At 43.6% G+C, this 19,559-nt stretch overlaps 1 protein-coding gene across 9 annotated transcripts in view; it reads left to right on the forward strand.

The window, feature by feature from the left end:
- The window catches only part of TLN2 (talin 2), a 479,630-nt gene that overhangs the window by 6,207 nt on the left and 453,864 nt on the right, over nt 1-19,559 (forward strand). The window lies entirely within an intron of this gene.

Here is a 19,559-nt window from a genome sequence, read left to right on the forward strand (position 1 = left end):
TGAATGCCTCAAAATCCCCTGGACAGTGAAAGTGTTATTTGCTCAGTCATGTCTGACTCTTTAAGACCCCATGGACTAGAGCCCACCAGGCTTCCCCATCTGTGGGAAGGATATATCTAGGCAAGGATACTGGAGTGGATAGCCATTCCCTTCTCCAGGAGATCTTTCCAAATTAGGGATTGAACGCAGGTCTCCTGCATTGCAGGCAGGAGATGGTGATTCTTCACCATCAGAATCACCTGGAGGACTTGTTAAAACCCACTTTGTTGAGCCACAGTTTTAGATTCTGTAAGTCTTGGGTGGGGCCTGATAATTTGCATTTTTAACAAGTTCCCAGATGACACTGATCTTCCTGGTCCTGGACCATACTTTGCAAACCACTGGTGTAGGGGAACAGCTTCCTGTGTTTTGCAGCTCTGGTGTTCTTGTCCAGCCAGTGCTCTACCCTTTCATGGATGAAAGTTACAATGCCAATCAAGGCAAATTAACTCAGTTTTATCAGTTTCACCGAACTGAGAAGAAGAATTATTTGAGTTACTTTACTGAACTGTTGTCTGTATCCATTGTAGGTGTTTGGGGATGTAATGATGTTTCATACATGGATGTGTGGTTAATCAACAGTGAAAGTCAAAGCTCGGGTTTATTTTAAATATTCTGTAATGGATTCTTATGGGAAAGCAGAGAAGCCTATTAGTCTCTGGTTCCTGTGTTTTTTGTTTTTCATCATACACGCTTGAAGGGTGGACCTCTTCTGTAGGGTTCTCCACCCTGGCCACGTGTTGGGATCACTTGGGGATGTTGATTTAGTTGATCTGGATGGGGTCTGGACATTGGTGGGTAAGTTCTCTAGGTAATTCTAATATGTAGCTGGGGTAGAGAACATGCATCTACAGTCCTCAGGGTCACTTTGCCTCATTCTTTGAAGATGGTATTCATCTGGACCACAGTTCTTTCTCTGATCAACATTTTTGGTAACTTGGGCATCTATATAGATTGTCCACCCAACTCAGTCCTTTGACCAACTCTCTTTTAGTTATCCTTTCTTCTGTCTACTTCAGCCATCCCTCCCACAGTTATCCTTAGGCTGCTGGTTCTCAGCAGTTTTGCCACCCAGAGGCTATTTGGCAATGTCTAGAGACATTTTAGGGCTTTCCAGGTAGCTCAGTGATGAAAAATCTGCCTGCCCATGCGGGAGATGCAGGAGACTTGGGTTCAATCCCTGGGTCAGGAAGATTCCCTGGAGGAGGAAATGGCAACCCACTCCATTATTCTTGCCGGGAAAATCCCATGGACAAAGAAGCCTGGCGGGCTACAGTCCACAGGGTCTCAAAGAGTCGGACACGACTGAGCAACTGAGCACACAGGCATGCAGAGACGTTTTTGTCCCAACTTGAGGGGACACAGAAGTGCTGTGGGTATTCAGTGAGTGGAGGCCTGGGATATTGCCAAACACTGTATAATGCACTCCCCCACTATCCCCCTGACCCCCGCCCCGCCCACATACATAGAGAATTACTGGTCTAAAATGTAAGCAGTGACATGATAGAGAAAACTTGCCCTGGTGTCCTGGGGGAGTTTTTTTCTTTTTTTTTTAAACCCCGATTTATAGGAGAAATACATCTTATGTGATGACCCAATGCAAATATACATACAACTGAACCAAGTTTCACAAAACAGTGCTTACCCTTACTAGGTGTAATGTAGTCACATACTTTTTATTTTGTCTCATTAAAAAAAAATTGCTGGTCATGACCGGCTAAATTGATTTTATTACCCATTAAACTTGCAATCACAAGTGTAGACCTTATCATTACCAATAACTGTACCTCAATCAAAATCTTGACAAGCATTCCCGTCTGACTCTCACCTTTTCTCTTTCGCCTTATTCCTTTTATTACCCAAGTGCACCCAGCCTGCACCCTCCAAGGGGCTCTGACCTGGTGACCCTTCCACTTCTTTATCGTCTGTCACCTTTATTACTCTTCCCACTATGCCCCACCCTAGCCCCCACCCCAAGGTGCTTGCCTATGCCCCCCAACTTCTTTGACTATTTCTCCCTTCATCTTACTTTCCTAGGAAAACCCCATCCTCTGTCCACTCTGCTCCTGCCTCAGGCTGATGAACCTGGCTGGAAAAAACCAGCCAACTGCATCGTCTCACTTTTTATTTATGACCATAAACCTCCAGACGGACTCTTGGCACTGCAGAGCCCACTATGTTTCTGTCCCCACCTCACTGGCAGCTGATGACTTGGCTTATTTCACTGAGAGAAAGGAAGCAATTGGGAAGTAGTTTCATCATTTCCTCATGCTAAATCTGCTAGCCTACCTGCATTGCAACCACATAGCACTGGAGCCTGCTCCCTGTTGGCATGCAAGGCTCTCACTCGTACGTGAATCTTCTTTCCCTTCTGCACCATCAGCTTTCTCCCTCTGATGGATCGTCTCCATGAGAAACATACTGTAGTTTCTCTCATCTTGAGGGGAAAAGTACCACCAACAGGACTCTCTTAGCCCAATATCCCACTTGACAGTTCTCCCAGTTCCTCTATTCTCCCTTGGAGTCAGTATCTTCCAGAAGAACTGTCATACATTCTGCTCCATTTCCCTCTCTCATTCTGTCTTGAACCCACCCAGTTTGGCTTCTGTCCCACCCCTTCACCGAAAGCACACTTCTTCAGGTACCGGGGATACCTAGTGGCCAGCGCTCAGTCGTCGTTGCCTGCAGCCTCTCGGCAGCAGGTAGCCAGCTCTCTCTTTGGCTGTCTTCACTTGGCTTCTGCACCACGGCCCTCACCTGGTTTTCCTCCTACACTCAGGCTGTTCCAACTCCTGCTCTGCTGCTGGATCTCCTCCTCCTGGCTTCTGAAGGTGGGGGCTGCTCTCTCACACTTCACTTGACTTGGGAGTCTGCTCCAGTATCACCTCCTTAGAGGTCTTCCTGGCGCCCCCTGGTCCCTGCTCCCAGCTTCTTCCTTGTTTTCCTATCATGTGTCATTCCCTTCTAACAGGCATACCTAGGAGATAGTGTAGCTTCCGTCCCAGACCACTGCAATAAAGTGAATATCAAAGTGAGTCATACAAAGTTTTTGGTTTCCTAGAGTATATTTATACTATACTATAGTCTGTTATAGTATATAGGTTATGTGTAGTACATTATAGTAAATAGGCTTCCATGGTGTCTCAGATGGTAAAGAATCTGCCTGCAGTGTAGGAGACCTGAGTTTGATCCCTGGGTTGGGAAAATCCCATGGAGAAGAAAATGGCACCCCACTCCAGTATTCTTGCCTGGAGAATTCTATGACAGAGGAGCTTGGCTGCAGTCCATGGGGTCACAAAGAGGCAGACATGACTGAGCTACTGACACTTTCACTTTCATAGTCTATTAAGTGTGCAGTAGCATTGCACCTAAAAACCACCAATGTACTTATCTTAATTAAAAATGACTTTATTGCAAAAAAGTGCTAACTGTCCTCTGAGTCTTCAGAAAGTCATATTTTTTTTGCTGGTGGAGGAGGGTCTTGCCTTGATGTTGATGGCTGCTAACCTATTTGGGATGGCTGAAGGTTGGGGTGGTTGTGACCGTATCTTAAAATAAGACAACAGTGAAGTTTGCCACATTGCTTTTGACTCTTACTTTCATGAATGATTTCTGTAGCAGGCAGTGCTGTTTGATAGCCTTTTACCCATAGTAGCACTTCTTTCAGAATTGGAGTCAGTTCTCTTAAACCATGCTGCTGCTTTTTCAGCTGAGTTTACGTCATATTCTGAATCCTTTGTTGTCATTTCAATGACCTTTATAGCATATTTACGAGGAGCAGATGCCATCTCAGGAAACCACTTTCTTTGCTCATGCATAAGAAGCAGTTCCTCATTCATTCAAGTTTTCTCATGAAATCAAAGATATTCAGTCACATCTTCAGGCTCAACTTCAAATTCTAGTTCTCTTGCTGTTTCCACCACATCTGCAGTTACTTCCTCCACTGAAACCTTGAACCCTCAAAGTCATCCATGAGAGTTGGAATCAGCCTCTTCCAGATTCCTGTTAATGTTGTTGTTTTGACCTCTTGCCACGAATCATGAGTGTTCTTAATGGTATTTAGACTGGTGTATTCTTTGCAGAAGGTTTTCAGTTTGTTTTGCCCAGATTTATCAGAGGAATCACTGTCTATGGCATCTGCAGCCTCATACAATGCATTTCTTAAAGAATAAGACTTAATAGTTGAAATGACTCCTTGATCCATGGGCTACAGAATGGATGTAAACATGAAAAACATTCACCTTATTGTACGTCTCCATCAGAGCTCTTGTCCATCAGGTACATTGTCAATAAACAGTAATATTTGAAAAGAAATTTTTTTTTTTTTTTTTTTGTGGGTAGTAGGTCTCAAAAGTGGGTTTAAAATATTGAGTAAGCTATGTTGTAAACTGGGTGTGCTGTAATCCAGGCTTTGTTGCTACATTTACAGAGCACAGGCAGAATAGCTTGAATCTTTTTAAGGGCCCTAGGATTTTTAGAATGGTAACTGAGTATTGGCTTCAACTCCAAGTCATCCTCTGCATTAGCCCCTAAAAAGAGAGTCAACCTGTTCTTTGCAGAGCCAGGCATTGACTTCTCCTCTCTAGCTATGAAAGTCTTAGATGACATCTTCTTCCAGTATGACTCTTTTATCTACATTGAAAAATCTGTTGTTTAATATAGCTGCCTTCATTAATGATTTTAGCTAGATCTTCTGGATATCTTGTTGCAGCTTTTGCATCAGTATTTGCTGCCTCACTTTGCACTTTTATGTTATGGAGACAGCTTTTTCCCTTGAACCTCACTAACCAATTTCTGCTAGCTTCAGGCTTTTCTCCTACAGCTTCCTCATCTTTCTCAGCCTTCCTGGAATGGAGGAGAGTTAGGGCCTTGCTTTGAATTAGGCTTTGGCTGAAAGGAATGTTGTGGCTGGCTTGATCTTCTATCCAGACTGATAAAACTTTCTCCATGTCAGCAATAAAGCTGTTTCCCTTTCATATCATTTGTCTGTTCTCTGAAGTAATACTTTCAATTTCCCTTAAGAACTTTTCCTTTGCATTCATTCACAGCTTGGCTGTTTGGCTCAAGAGACCTCGCTTTTGGCCTCTCTGGGCTTTTGACATGCCTTCCTCACTCAGCTTAATCATTTCAAGCTTCTGATTTAAAGTGAGAGATGTGTGACTCTTCCTTTCACTTGAACACTTAAAGGCTTTTGTAGGCTTATTAATTGGCCTAATTTCAGTATTGTGTCTCAGGAAATAGAGAAGCTGGAGGAGAAGGCGAGAGACGCGGAGCTGCTGGTTGGCGTAGTAGCCAGAACACAAACATTAAGTTCATCATCTTATTTGGGTGCAGTTCATGGTGCCTGCCTAACAGTTAACAATTGTTACATCAAAGATCAATGATCACACATCGCCTTAACAAATATAATTATATCAAAAAAGTTTGAAATATTGTGAGAATTACCAAAATGTGACGCAGAGACAGGAAATGAGCAAATGCTTTTGGAAAGGTGGTCCTGATAGACTTGCTCACCACAAAGTTGCCACAGACATTCAATTTGTAAAAATAGTGGCACCTGCAAAGCTCAGTAAAGCCAAGTGCAGTAACATGAGATCTGCCTGTTTTACATACATGATTCATTCCTTGCCTGTCTCATGGCACTAGAATGTAAGCTACTGAGAGAAACCATCATGGCACTCTGTCCACAAGAGTCAAACAACATTTGGCACGTGGTAGATCATCAACAACAACATTTTTTTTATTGAAATGTAATTGATTTACAGTGTTGTGTTAATTTCTGCTATACAGCTAAGTCATTCAGTTATATATATACATATACATACACACACACACGCACATTTTTTTCCATATTCTTTTCCATTATGTTTTATCTTAGGATATTGACTATAGTTCCCTGTGCTGTGTGGTAGGACCTTGTTTATCCATCCTGTTTGTACTAGTTTGTATCTGCTAATCTCAGACTTTCAGTCCATTCCCCCGACCCACCCCCCCCATCTCTCACTTGGCAGCCACAAGTCTGTTCTTTGTGAGTCTGTCTCTGTTTTGTAGATAGGTTCATTCAACAAAAAAATGTGAGTAATTGGTGAGGAAAACTTGTTGATTATAGAGTTAGCCTTGTGTGAGGAAAAATTATTGTTTTCCATATTGGAGTCAAGGAAGAGAGTAGTGTTGAGGTAGAAAAGCAGCGTCTCTTGGGGACAGTATTTCTCAGGTCATGTGCTGAGAGTTAGGGAGTTCAAGCACTGAATGAATGAAGCCTGTCCTTATTAAATACTTGTTGAGTGGTGGAAGGCACCTGCTGAGGACAGCTAGACTGAGACAAATGGCTGCCTTTCGCTTTTATCTCTGAAGAGGGGCTCTTAAGTGGTCTGCTTGCTAACTTGCCGCTGGGTTGAAGACGTAAGTTCACTTGCCTTAAGTGTTTATCATTGACCTCAATGTTCTGGTGAATTGTTTTGGTTCATCACTCGTCCCCAGAGTCCACTCGACCACACGGAAAGACGTCTCTTTTTTCCTCACAGTGTGTGAGGCCCTCGCAGAGTGAATTCCTGCAGATGGGTGAAGTGTTCTGTGCTTCCCTCTGCACTGCTCTCTCAGCCTCCAGACTTTGTGTGTTTAAATCAAGGCCCTGTCCTCTCTCTCTATTTGCATGCCTCACGACTGCCCATTTAATTACTTGGCATCCGTGTCCAGGACCTAGTTTGATGTAAGTGGAGATATTTCCTGAGTGTAGCCTGAGGTCATGCATGGCAAATCTTCCAAGAAGAGTGTGGCTTATTCCTGGGTTTGAGAGATTACATCAAGGGCACTTTAAGAGGCTTAATTTTCTCCTTGAAGGGTTGTGCATTGGGCTTAGCATCTGTCACTCCTAGGCCCTCCCCACCGGGTGAAGGAGCTCTTCCTGTGGGTAAGATGTCAGCCATGGCAGCCTGACGTGCACCACGAAGCCTTTGGGTCCAGTACTTCCAGGAAGAAAGAGTGATGTCTTTGTGGGACATCTTTATTTTTATTATCAGTGTTTTATATTTATTTATTTCTAAAAGTGAGCTTGAGTGGTTCTTGGTCAGCCTTTCTCTTTGACAGGGAAAGAACTGAGTCCCAGAGAATGTGACTAACTGGGGTCACTTGGCACAACTGGCTCTGAATTCCCACCCTCCTGACCACCACAGCCTCCATTTTCTGGGATGTCTGGGTGGACCCTCACTTTAATTCATGACTATGATTCTAGGCTCTAGGCGTGTATTATAATCACCAGGGGGGACTTCCCTGGTGGTCCAGTGGCTAAGACTCTGTGCTCCCAATGCAGGGGACCTGGGTTTGATCCCTGGTCAAGGAACTAGATCCCACATACTGCAGCTGAAAGATCTCACATGGTGCAATGGAGATTGGAGATGCCAGGGGCTGCAACTAAGGCCCAGCACAGCCAAATACATAAATAAATATTAAAAAAAAAACCACCAGGAAAGCTTCTTAAGCATGCTGATTGTGCTAGTTCCCAGACTCCCCTTGATTTGGGATCTTGGCGAGCGGGACCTGGACACTGTTTCCAGTAGTCATGTATGGATGTAGGAGCTGGACCATAAAGAAGGCTGAGCGCCAAAGAATTGATGCTTTCAAATTGTGGTGTTGGAGAAGACTCTTGAGAGTCTCTTGGACAGCAAGGAGATCAAACCATTCAATCCTAAAGGAAATCAATCCCGAATATTCATTGGAAGGACTGATGCTGAAGCTGAAGCTGCATTACTTTGGCCACCTGATGCCAAGAGCCAACTCATTAGAAATGACCTTGATACTGGGAACGATTGAGGGCAGGAGGAGAAGGAGGCGACAGAGGATGAGATGGTTGGATGGAATTATCGACTCAATGGACATGAGTTTGAGCAAACTCCAGGAGATGGTGAAGGACAGGGATGCCTGGAGTGCTGCAATCTTTGGGGTCTCAAAGAGTTGGACATGACTAAGCCACTGAACAACAAAGGGAGGCTCCTAGGAGAGGTTGCTCAGGAAGGGTGTGAAGGGGGTAAAAGCAGCCAGGGCCTTGGTGATAGCTGCCCAGCAAGGGTGATGCTTGCCAGCCTTCCACTCTAGACAGACATGGCTTCTTCCTGGGGCTGCGTAATCATTTCAACCAGGCCAATCTGCTCTTCTCTCTCCCACACTCCCTCTGCTTACTGACTACGACCTTGTGGGGTTCTGGTTGTAATGCATATTAGCAGGACTGTATATTTTCTTTGGGAGCATTTCCCAATGTGTTTTGCTACTTAGGCAAGAATGAAAGCTGTGTTCGGTTTGAGAGGATCATGTCCCAAGGGCTTTTATGGGTCCTCTTGTTTAGGGTCTCTGGGTGCCTGCATGTTGAAGGTGACTTACCAGCTCTCAGACCTCTGGAAGTGAAAAGCTGTCCATAGGTGCTGATGGAAGAAAAAGGGCAGTGTGATTGGCTGTGCAAGGTGGGTTTGCACCATTTTATAAGAATGAAAAGTCACTTGCTTGCTCTCAGGCTGGTGAACTTCCAGAAGTGTTGGAGCTCTGAGTTTGTGACAGTTGCTACAGGTCCCAGACTGTGATGCCTTTTCCCCCAAGAGCGGGTGTCTGATGGTCCTGACAAGTAGAGTATATATAATTTTATGAATATACCTGATGAAGAATATGAGGACAAGCCCTGTGGAATCTGAGATACATAAGTGGCCAAATGTCCCTCATGAGAGGAACCAGAGAAGGGCACTTTGCTCTTGGATTGGAACTTGACAGATTGAGTTTGTTAAGGACCCCTTATCACCATACCACAGGCTAGTGGCTTCAACAGCAGAAATTTACTGTCTCAGTTTCAGAAGCTAGAAGTTGGAGATCAAGGTGCTGGCAAGAGTTGGTTCCTACTGAGAGCTGTGTTCAGTTCAGTTCAGTTACTCAGTTGTGTCCGACTCTTTGCGACCCCATGGACTGCAGCACGGCAGGCCTCCCTGTCCATCACCAACTCCTGGAGTTTACTCAAACTCATGTCCATTGAGTCGGTGATGCCATCCAATCATCTCATCCTCTGTCATCCTCTTCTCCTCCCACCTTCAGTCTTTCCCAGCATCAGGGTCTTTTCTAATGAGTCACATCAGGTGGCCAAAGTATTGGAGTTTCAGCTTCAACATCAGTCCTTCCAATGAATATTCAGTACTGATTTCCCTTAGGATGGACTGGTTGGATTTCCTTGCAGTCCAAGGGACTCTCAAGAGTCCTCTCCAACACCACAGTTCAAAAGCATCAGTTCTTCGGTGCTCAGCTTTCTTTATAGTCCAACTCTCACATCCATACATGACTACTGGAAAAACCATAGCTTTGACTAAATGGACCTTTGTTGGCAAAGTAATGTCTCTGCTTTTTAACATGCTGTCTAGGTTGGTCATAACTTTCCTTCCAAGGAGTAAGTATCTTTTAATTTCATGGCTGCCGTCACCATCTGCAGTGATTTTGGAGCCCCCCAAAATAAAGTCAGCCACTGTTTCCATTGTTTCCCCATCTGTGTGCCATAAAGTGATGGGACTGGATGCCATGATCTTAGTTTTCTGAATGTTAAGCTTTAAGCCAACTTTTTCACTCTCCCCTTTCACTTTCATCAAGAGGGTCTTTTGTTCTTCCACTTTCTGCCATAAGGGTGGTATCATCTGCATATCTGAGGTTATTGATATTTCTTTTTTTTTTTTTAGTGTAGATTAGAAAAAACCTTTTATTTTTGGTATGTGTGTTATTTTTATTTTTTGCTATTTTTTTTCCATTTATTTTTATTAGTTGGAGGCTAATTACTTTCCAGTATTGTAGTGGTTTTTGCCATACATTGACATGAATCAGCCATGGATTTACATGTGTTCCCCATCCCGATCCCCCCTCCTGCCTCCCTCTCCATCCCATCCCTCTGGGTCTTCCCAGTGCACCAGCCCTGAGCACCCGTCTCATGCATCCAACCTGGGCTGGTGATCTGTTTCACCCTTGATAGTATACTTGTTTCAATGCTGTTCTCTCTGAATATCCCACCCTCGCCTTCTCCCACAGAGTCTAAAAGTCTGTTCTGTACATCTGTGTCTCTTTTTCTGTTTTGCATATAGGGTTATCATTACCATCTTTTTAAATTCCATATATATGCATTAGTATACTGTATTGATGTTTATCTTTCTGGCTTACTTCACTCTGTATAATGGACTCCAGTTTCATCCATCTCATTAGAACTGATTCAAATGAATTCTTTTTAATGGCTGAGTAATATTCCATAGTGTATATGTACCACAGCTTCCTTATCCATTTGTCTGCTGATGGGCATCTAGGTTGCTTCCATGTCCTGGCTATCATAAACAGTGCTACGATGAACATTGGGGTGCACGTGTCTCTTTCAGATCTGGTTTCCTCAGTGTGTTTTCCCAGGAGGGGGATTGCTGGGCCATGTGGCAATTCTATTTCCAGTTTTTTAAGGAATCTCCACACTGTTCTCCATAGCGGCTGTACTAGTTTACATTCCCACCAACAGTGTAAGAGGGTTCCCTTTTCTCCACACCCGCTCCAGCATTTATTGTTTGTAGACTTTTTGATGGCAGCTATTCTGACTGGCGTGTAATGGTACCTCACTGAGGTTTTGATTTGCATTTCTCTGATGATGAGTGATGTTGAGCATCTTTTCATGTGTTTGTTAGCCATCTGTATGTCTTCTTTGGAGAAATGTCTGTTTAGTTCTTTGGCCCATTTTTTGATTGGCTCATTTATTTTTCTGGAATTGAGCTGCAGGACTTGCTTGTATATTTTTGAGATTTATCCTTTGACTGTTTCTTCATTTGCTATTATTTTCTCCCATTCTGAAGACCGTCTTTTCACCTTGCTTATAGTTTCCTTTGTTTTGCAAAAGCTTTTAAGTTTCAATAGGTCCCATTTGTTTATTTTTGCTTTTATTTCCAATATTCTGGGAGGTGGGTCATAGAGGATCCTGCTGTGATTTATGTCAGAGAGTGTTTTGCCTATGTTCTCCTCTAGGAGTTTTATAGTTTCTAGTCTTACATTTAGATCTTTAATCTATTTTGAGTTTATTTTTGTGTATGGTGTTAGAAAGTGTTCTAGTTTCATTCTTTTACAAGTAGTTGACAAGTTTTCCCAGCACCACTTGTTAAAGAGGTTGTCTTTTTTCCATTGTATATTCTTGCCTCCTTTGTCAAAGATAAGGTGTCCGTAGGTATGTGGATTTATCTCTGGGCTTTCTATTTTGTTCCATTGATCTGTATTTCTGTCTTTGTGCCAGTACCATACTGTCTTGATGACTGTGGCTTTGTAGTAGAGCCTGAAGTCAGGCAGGTTGATTCCTCCAGTTCCATTCTTCTTTCTCAAGCTTGCTTTGGCTATTCGAGGTTTTTTGTATTTCCATACAAATTGTGAAATTATTTGTTCTAGTTCTGTGAAGAATACCGTTGGTAGCTTGATAGGAATTGCATTGAATCTATAGGTTGCTTTGGGTAGTATAGTCATTTTCACAACATTGATTCTTCCAATCCATGAACACTGTATATTTCTCCATCTGTTTGTGTCCTCTTTGATTTCTTTCATCAGTGTTTTATAGTTTTCTATGTAAAGGTCTTTTGTTTCTTTAGGTAGATGTACTCCTAAGTATTTTATTCTTTTTGTTGCAGTGGTGAATGGTATTGTTTCCTTAATTTCTCCTTCTGTTTTCTCATTGTTAGCATATAGGAATGCAAGGGATTTCTGTGTGTTAATTTTATATCCTGCAACTTTACTATATTCATTGATTAGCTCTAGTAATTTTCTGGTAGAGTCTTTAGGGTTTTCTATGTAGAGGATCATGTCATCTGCAAACAGTGAGAGTTTCACTTCTTCTTTTCCTATCTGGATTCCTTTTATTTCTTTTTCTGCTCTGATTGCTGTGGCCAAAACTTCCAAAACTGTATTGAATAGTAGTGGTGAGAGTGGGCACCCTTGTTTTGTTCCTGATTTTAGGGAAAATGCTTTCAATTTTTCACCATTGAGGGTAATGCTGTGGGTTTGTCATATATAGCTTTTATTATGTTGAGGTATGTTCGGTTATTGATATTTCTCCCGGCAATCTTGATTCCAGTGTGTGCTTCATCCAGCCTAGCATTTCTCATGATGTACTGTGAGTATAAGTTAAATAAGCAGGGTGACAATATACAATCTTGACATACTCCTTTTCCTATTTAGAACCAGTCTGTTGTTCCATGACCAGTTCTAACTGTTGCTATGAGGAAGCATCAATTTCAGGCTTCTCTCCTTGGTTTGTTAATGGCCATCTTCTTCCTAGGCAGCTCTGTTTTTGTGTCCAGATTTCCTTTTTATCAAATAAGGACATGAGTCACAACAGATAAGGGAGTGAAAGTGAAAGTGTTAGTCACTCAGTCCTGTTCCACCCTTTGTGACCCCATGGACTGTAGCCTGCCAGGCTCCTCTGTTCAGGCAAGAATACTGGAATGTGTTGCCATTCCCTTCTCCAGGGGATCTTCCCAACCCAGGGATTAAACCTGTGTCTTCTGCATTGCAGGCGGATTCTTTACTGTCTGAGCCACCAGGGGAGCCTAGGGCCCACTGATAACAGTTTCATTTTAACTTAATCACCTCTATAAAGACTCTATTTCCAAATAAGGCCATATTCTGAAGTTCTGGGGGTTAGGACTCCAACATTTTCTTTTCTATTGACTGCACTGCACAACATGTGGGATCTAGTTTCCAGACCAAGGATTGAACCTCCACCACCTGCATTGGAAGTGCACAGTCTTAGCCACTGGACCTCCCTTTTTTTTTTTTTAAAGGGAGCCCGAGTGGTTCTAGGTCAGCCTTTCTCTTTGACAGAGAAAGAACTGTCAGGGAAGACTCCAGGGAAGTCCCTAGCATTTCTTTTTTCATGCGATGCAATTCAAGGCGTAACACATTGTTAGACAGACTTGTTTCTGAGAGTCTGCCTCTGACATGGAATGGTTATTACTGAAGTTACCTCTTTAGGCTAAGGGACCCTCGTCTGTCATTCTGTACCTGATAGTTTCATTGACCTACACCTGGGACTTTATATTTTCCTAAGGTCTTGTCTGTATTTTCTGCCATCAGAACAGCCATGGCAGGCAGGAATTATTTCTACTTTGAGGAAATTGATATGTTCCAAGGTTTACACACTAAACACTGGGTACATTTGTTTCAAGTTCAGATTTTCTCCCTGTATCTTAGATGTCTCCCATAACAGTGGTGATTTCTCGTCTTGGTATGCATAAGAATCTCCTGGGAGACTCGTTGAAAATACAGATTTAGGAGACTGTGGAATGCTGCTGAACAAGAAGCTGAGGTTACAAGTAAGGAAGGAGTATTTTTATTGTTTCCTGGCCCTTCCCTGGTGGTTCAGTGGTTAACACTCCATGCTTCTACTGCAGAAAGTACGGGTTTGATCCCTGGTCGGGAAACTAAGATTGCGCATGCCGTATGGTGCAGCCACACACAGAGAAGTATTTTTTTATTGTTTCCCCTGGAGATTTTTTGATGCAATGCAATATGTGAGAACAAGTGCACTGTACCATGGATATAGTTTTGGCAGGGAGGGAACCCACCAGCACTATCAAGTTCTCATTTTTCTGTTGGTGGCTTGCATGGGAGGCCCTAGGAGACATCCCGAGAAGGTGCTCCTGGAACTGGGGTGCTTTGAGCCTAGAACCTGCCACCATACTGACGAGGAGGGTCTCTGGCTGCCAGGCTGTGCCGTCTCTCACCTAATGGAAAGCAAATCTGTCTTGAACTTCCTGTGCTGTGCAGATGCACCTTGCAGCACAGTGGGGAGCTGGTGAGAGATAAATTGTTGCCTTTGTGGAAACAAATAAGCATTGCATGCATTATCAAGGCAAAAATAGAGCTGGCAAGAGGACAAGAAAAACTTTGTGACTGTTAAGTATTCATCGTTATAAAATGGATTCACAGGAAATAAAATGTAGTGGCGCATGCCCAGTACAGAAGAAACACCTAGAGAAAATTTTGAAACCTGGGTTTCTAGGCTCTACCCCTAGAGATTTTTTTTCTAAAGTGGGATTCAGAAATTCTGAGATACTAGTCTGGGGACCACAGAACTGGCAACCCAGTATTAATGAAAGATTGTCACTGTGTAGTTCATCTGTTGATACTACAGTGACATTCTCTCTGAATCACAAAAACATTCCTAAGCCTTGGCCATTAGCCTGTAGATTATATAATTTATACTCAGGATCAGTGTTCAAGTTATTTCACCAACTTGACTTTATTGTAATGACTGTATAACAAAACACATGCTCCCTTAGTGCATTTCTTAGAATGTGGTCCTTAGGTCAAGTATGATCAAAGTTACCCAGGAATAAGGTTAAAGGATGAAGGTTAAATGCTGTAGTTGCCCAGGCCCCAGATATTCTAATTTGATAGATCTGTGTGGGACCCAAGAATGGGAAGTTTTCATAATCAGGAGATTGTTAGGGATACTGAGGTTTCAGTACCACTCAGCCTGGACTTGGAAAACCCTGTGGTTTTTACCAGAGTCCAGCCACATAGTAAGGTTAAAAATACTGTTAGAGACTTTGCTGGTGGTCCAGGGGTTAAGAATCCACCTGCCAATGCAGGAGACATGGGTTCGACCCCTGGTCTGGGAGGATCCCACGTGCCATGGAGCAACTAAGCCTGTGTGCCACAGCTACTGAGCTGGTGCCCTACAGCCTGCAAACCTGTGACAAGAGAAGCCGCCGCAACGAGAAGGCCATGCACTGCACCTGGAGAGTAGTCCCTGCTCACCACAACTAGAGAAAGACCATGTGTGGCAAGGAAGACCCGGTGTAGCCAAAAATAAATACATAAAAATAAAATTAACAAAACACTGTTAGATTGATTGTTTACAGTGGCATTTGTTGCCATTTTCCGACTTGTAATTCTGTTTATAGTCGGAAGTTACCAGGACCTTGTTCTGCAGCTGGGATGTAATTTTAACAGATTCTTAGAGTTCTAGTTGAATAATCACCTCCCTCCCTTTTGTACATAAAGCTCATGCAATTCGTTTTAAGATACATCTTAAAATGAAAGTTATGCTCCTTGTCTAGGTAAATTCCTTTGGAGCATTGATAGTCATGTGAAATTTATTAGAGATTTTTGGAATGAATTCAAGGAGGCTTTGTGGTTTTAAACTGCACAAGTGGCTAAAGATGACCTATGGTAAAAATAGGTTTGTATTCTTGGGCTCCGTTTGTATATTTTAAAAAAAGGTAAATACTTTCATATGAGCGGGGGTGTTGTCAAGGGGAGGGACTCTCCCATTAGTAAAGGAAATTCAACTGCATTGAACATTATATCTTGGTAGTTTCCACTCCTTGCTTTGTAGATATATCTACAAATTGATTTTTTTCCCCCAAAGACAAGATTTTCCCTTCTAGGTTCTTCTTTCTGGCAGAATGGGGACCATTACTTTTAGAAAGAGAAGCTAGAGTTAATTTTGTGTCATCAAGCCATATGTGCCCTCTTTACTTTGTGTAACATATTCTTGAAAAGTTAGAGGTGAATAATCTATTTTTAACATTGCTGCAGGAACTGCGTGTGTTTGTCAAAATCGATTGATCTCTACACTTAAAAAGGGTGAAATTTACTGTACATACTAATACTTAAATGAACCTGTCTCAAAAAAATGTGCCAGGGGGACTTGTCACTTTAACCATTCTTTTTGTGAGTTAATTTTTGAATTCAAGATGTCGTTTGTGATGCAAATGACTCCCCTGGGTTCATCTTTGTTCCATACCTGTTTGAAAAGTGTTCTGTGTGCTTTGCCTTTGTTGGTGCTTAGTGGGGTGGGAGGGGTGGAGATGGCACAGGACTGTGAGGGATGGCATTTACCTTCCACCCATTCTTTTTGTGTGTGTGGGCTGTACTGGGTCTTCATTGCTGCGCGGGCTTTTCTCGAGTTGCTGCGAGTGCGGGCTACTCTCTACTGGTGGTGTGTGGGCTTCTCGTTGTGATGGCTTCTGTTGTTGAGGAGCATGGTCTCTAGTCAAGTGGTCTTCAGTAGTTGCTCTGCAGCATGTGCGATCTTCCCTGATCAGGGATTGAACCCGTGTCTCCTGCACTGGCAGGAGGATTCTTTACCACTGAGCCACCTGGGAAGTCCCCTCCCACCCATCTTGATCATTTTCATCTCAGTGCCATATTTAGTACATCGTGAAAGTCCACAAAGGTTTGGGGGATGAATAAAACCATCATGTTGATGGAGAAATCGAGATTTGGTTCTGAGAGGCCAAGTGACTTGTCCAGATGTGAGGGCAGCATGGCTGAAATGGGAGAAGAATCCTTCATGCCTCTGACTCCCAGACCACTTGCCCTTCACCATCCTTTCTTCAACTTAGGTCTTGTAAATTTATGTTTTATCAGTTGGGGGTGTTTTAAACCTAGGTGTACCTGTAGCCTTGTAGAGTGGAGCATTCCGTTATCATGGAGGAGCCCTGGCTTTGAAATCATTCATCAGTTTTGGCAAATCTTTTTCTGAGTGTCTCTAAGGTGCATGCATGGTGGATATGGCCCAGACCGGAGCCCTGCTTTCATGGAAAGCACAGTTTGGGAGGGTATGTGTGGGCAGGAGGCATTAAAACAAATCAGAAGAGGGTCGTCTTAAAAAAAAGATGCCCTACATGAGAGTTTCAAGTTAAGTTTTATTTGGGTCAAAATGAGGACTGCAGCACTTCAGATAGTTCTGAGGAACTGCTCCAAAGAGGTCGTGGGGGACGACTGATACATGTGATTTTGGTGAAGGGGAAGTTCAATGCAATCAAGCACATATTTTACTTTTCTGCTAGTCACAAAGAGCTGATATCATCATGAAGGTTTTTAGTGCTTTTCTCGATATGAGGAGATGCAAGGATTGGGATTATGAAGTCAGTTTCTGAAAACATCTATCTAAAGACCTGTTTCCTGGAGCACAGAGTGCCTCACCCTCCACCCTGAATTCCCTTCAGGGCATGTCGAACTTCAACAGCTGCAAGGCACAGGGTTTGATCTCCATAGAGGCGGATGGCAAATGCACTCGGCAAGGGCCAATTTGTAGTTGACAGGGTTGAGTATCACAAAGGGTTACATGTAGGAACCTAAAGTATGGTGACCACTATTCAGAGTGTGACCTTGTGGAAGTCATCTAACCTGTAAGCGTCAGTGACCTCAATAAAACAGACGAATCAAGGATTTGTTGCAAAGATTCACTGAGATCATAAATGTAAAGCATACTATGCTTGCTTCTGGGCACACGGTAATTATCTGTAATTTGTTAGGGTGAGTAAATATGTTTGTATTTCTCACCACTGTGCTGCGTTGGCTCTTGTAGACAACCTCAGAATGGGAGTTTGGAATGTTTGTTTTTTCCTCTTGTGTTTTGGATCATCTGAAGAACGATGGAGAAATGTATTGGAGGGCTGTGTTAGTTGGTTTTGCTCATTGACTAGTGAGATTGAGGTGGGAGCAGCTCTTTCTAGCCAGGGAGCTGGATTATGATCATAAGCGCACTGAGATAGTGATGCCCCCGTCCTTCCTCTGTCTCTCAGGGGCTGCAGAGCTCAGGCTGGACAAAGAGGATAATTTTCCAGGTGTGCCAAGACTTGGAAAATTTGGGGGAGCACATCTCTAAATGTGCTCTCACCCTAACCCCCGGAAGCAGGAGCTAGGTTACTAGATTTTAAGTTCTCTTCTCACTGAAGACAATGTAAAGGAAGCAAGGCCTGACCCTGGCTGCCTGGGAGTTTTTAAATGAGAGATGCAGGACTTCCCTGGTGGTCTAGTGGTTAAGAATACACCTGCCATGCAGTGGACACCGGTTCAATCCACGCTCTAGTAAGATTCGACATGCTGCAGAGCAACTAAGCCTGTGAGTCACAACTACCGAGCCTATGTGCCCCAGAGCCTGCAAACCACAACAGGAGAAGCCACTGCAGTGAGAAGCCCATGCCCTGCAGCTGGAGAGGAGACCCACTGGCTGTAACTAGAGAAAGCCCTCACATAGCAGTGAAGACACAGCACAGCCAAAAATAAAGTAAAATGAGAGATGTAGATGATCTAGACTAGAGTTCCCAAACTCCTCTGATATTAAGACTCACCTGAATACTTGCTAAGCTGACAGCTCACCAGGCCTGCCCTGGTCTGGATTGGGGCCCTAGAATCTGTGTATGTAAGTTACCCCTGTGTGATTCTTACTGGGGATATTTGAGAAACCCTGGATGAGGTCATAAATTTCTTTGTCCTTGCCACCTGAAGTCGGTCCGAGGATCAGCAGCATCAGCATCAGCAGGGAACTCGTTGAAACTCTCGAGTTCTGTCCAGACCTGCTGACTCAGAGTCAGCATCTTAATAAGATCTCAACTTGAATGTACATCCACAATAAATTTGGGGCAGGGTTTGCCTAGAGGGCAGGGACACCTGTCAACATTTTACACCAGAGAGGTGGTGGTAACAGGTCTGATCATCTCTTCTGAGCAATCAGAAGAGATGCTAGGCCAGGGATTTGACCTCAGGTTTCTGATTGCAAATTGAGTGCTCCTCACACAAGCTGTGTGACAGAGGATGAGATGGTTGGATGGCATCACCAACTCAATGGACATGGGTTTGGATGGACTCTGGGAGTTGGTGATGGACAGGGAGGCCTGGCGTGCTGCGGTTCATGGGGTCGCAAAGAGTTGGACACGACTGAGCGACTGAACTGAACTGAACTGAACACACAAGCTACAGCTCCAATACTTTGGCCACCTGATGGGAGGGAAGACCCAACTCATTGGAAAAGATCCTGATGCTGAGCAAGAGTGAGGGCAAGAGAAGAAGAGGGCAATGGAGGATGAGATGGTTGGATGGCATCACCGACTCGAGGAACATGAATTTGAGTAACCTCTGGGATATGGTGGAGGACAGGGCAGCCTGGAGTGCTGGAGTCCATGGCTGGAGTCCATGGGGTCGCAAAGAATTGGACACAACTTAGCAACTGCAACAATACACATCCTCTTGACTGTGGTTCTTACAGACTCTGAGGGTGTGTCTCTAACCTGATGTCAGTGCCCTCACCCGCTTGTTAATGCTGCACCTGGGAAGAATGACACCTGGGGACAGGAGAGGACTGCTGGGAACACTCAAGTGTGCTGTAGTCCTTGGCATTCATGATACAGAGTCGGCCCTGTGGGGCTCCTGGGCACAAAGCCTTTCTGTGTCTTCCATTTCTTTGCTCATAGGAAATAGCCTTCATTCAGCTTCCATGACCTTCCCTGAATTCCAATGGGTAGATTCAAGCAGTTGATAATTAGGGAAGGGAGGGTATGCAAGACAAGGGAGAAATAGTCAAGAGAAACAATAGTGCAATCTTGGGTTAAAGCCCTGGTTTCCTATCAAAGGATACACACAACAGTATCTGTGAACTGTTTTGCAGATACTGAAACCCCCTCCAGGTGGGAGAAGTTAAGATTAATGATGGTGTACTGTCCACAAGCTTGTAGACCCTAGATCAGTTGGAACCTCAAGGT

The sequence above is a fragment of the Cervus elaphus genome, chromosome 12, assembly GCF_910594005.1.
Source record: "Cervus elaphus chromosome 12, mCerEla1.1, whole genome shotgun sequence".
Classification (NCBI taxonomy): domain Eukaryota; kingdom Metazoa; phylum Chordata; class Mammalia; order Artiodactyla; family Cervidae; genus Cervus; species Cervus elaphus.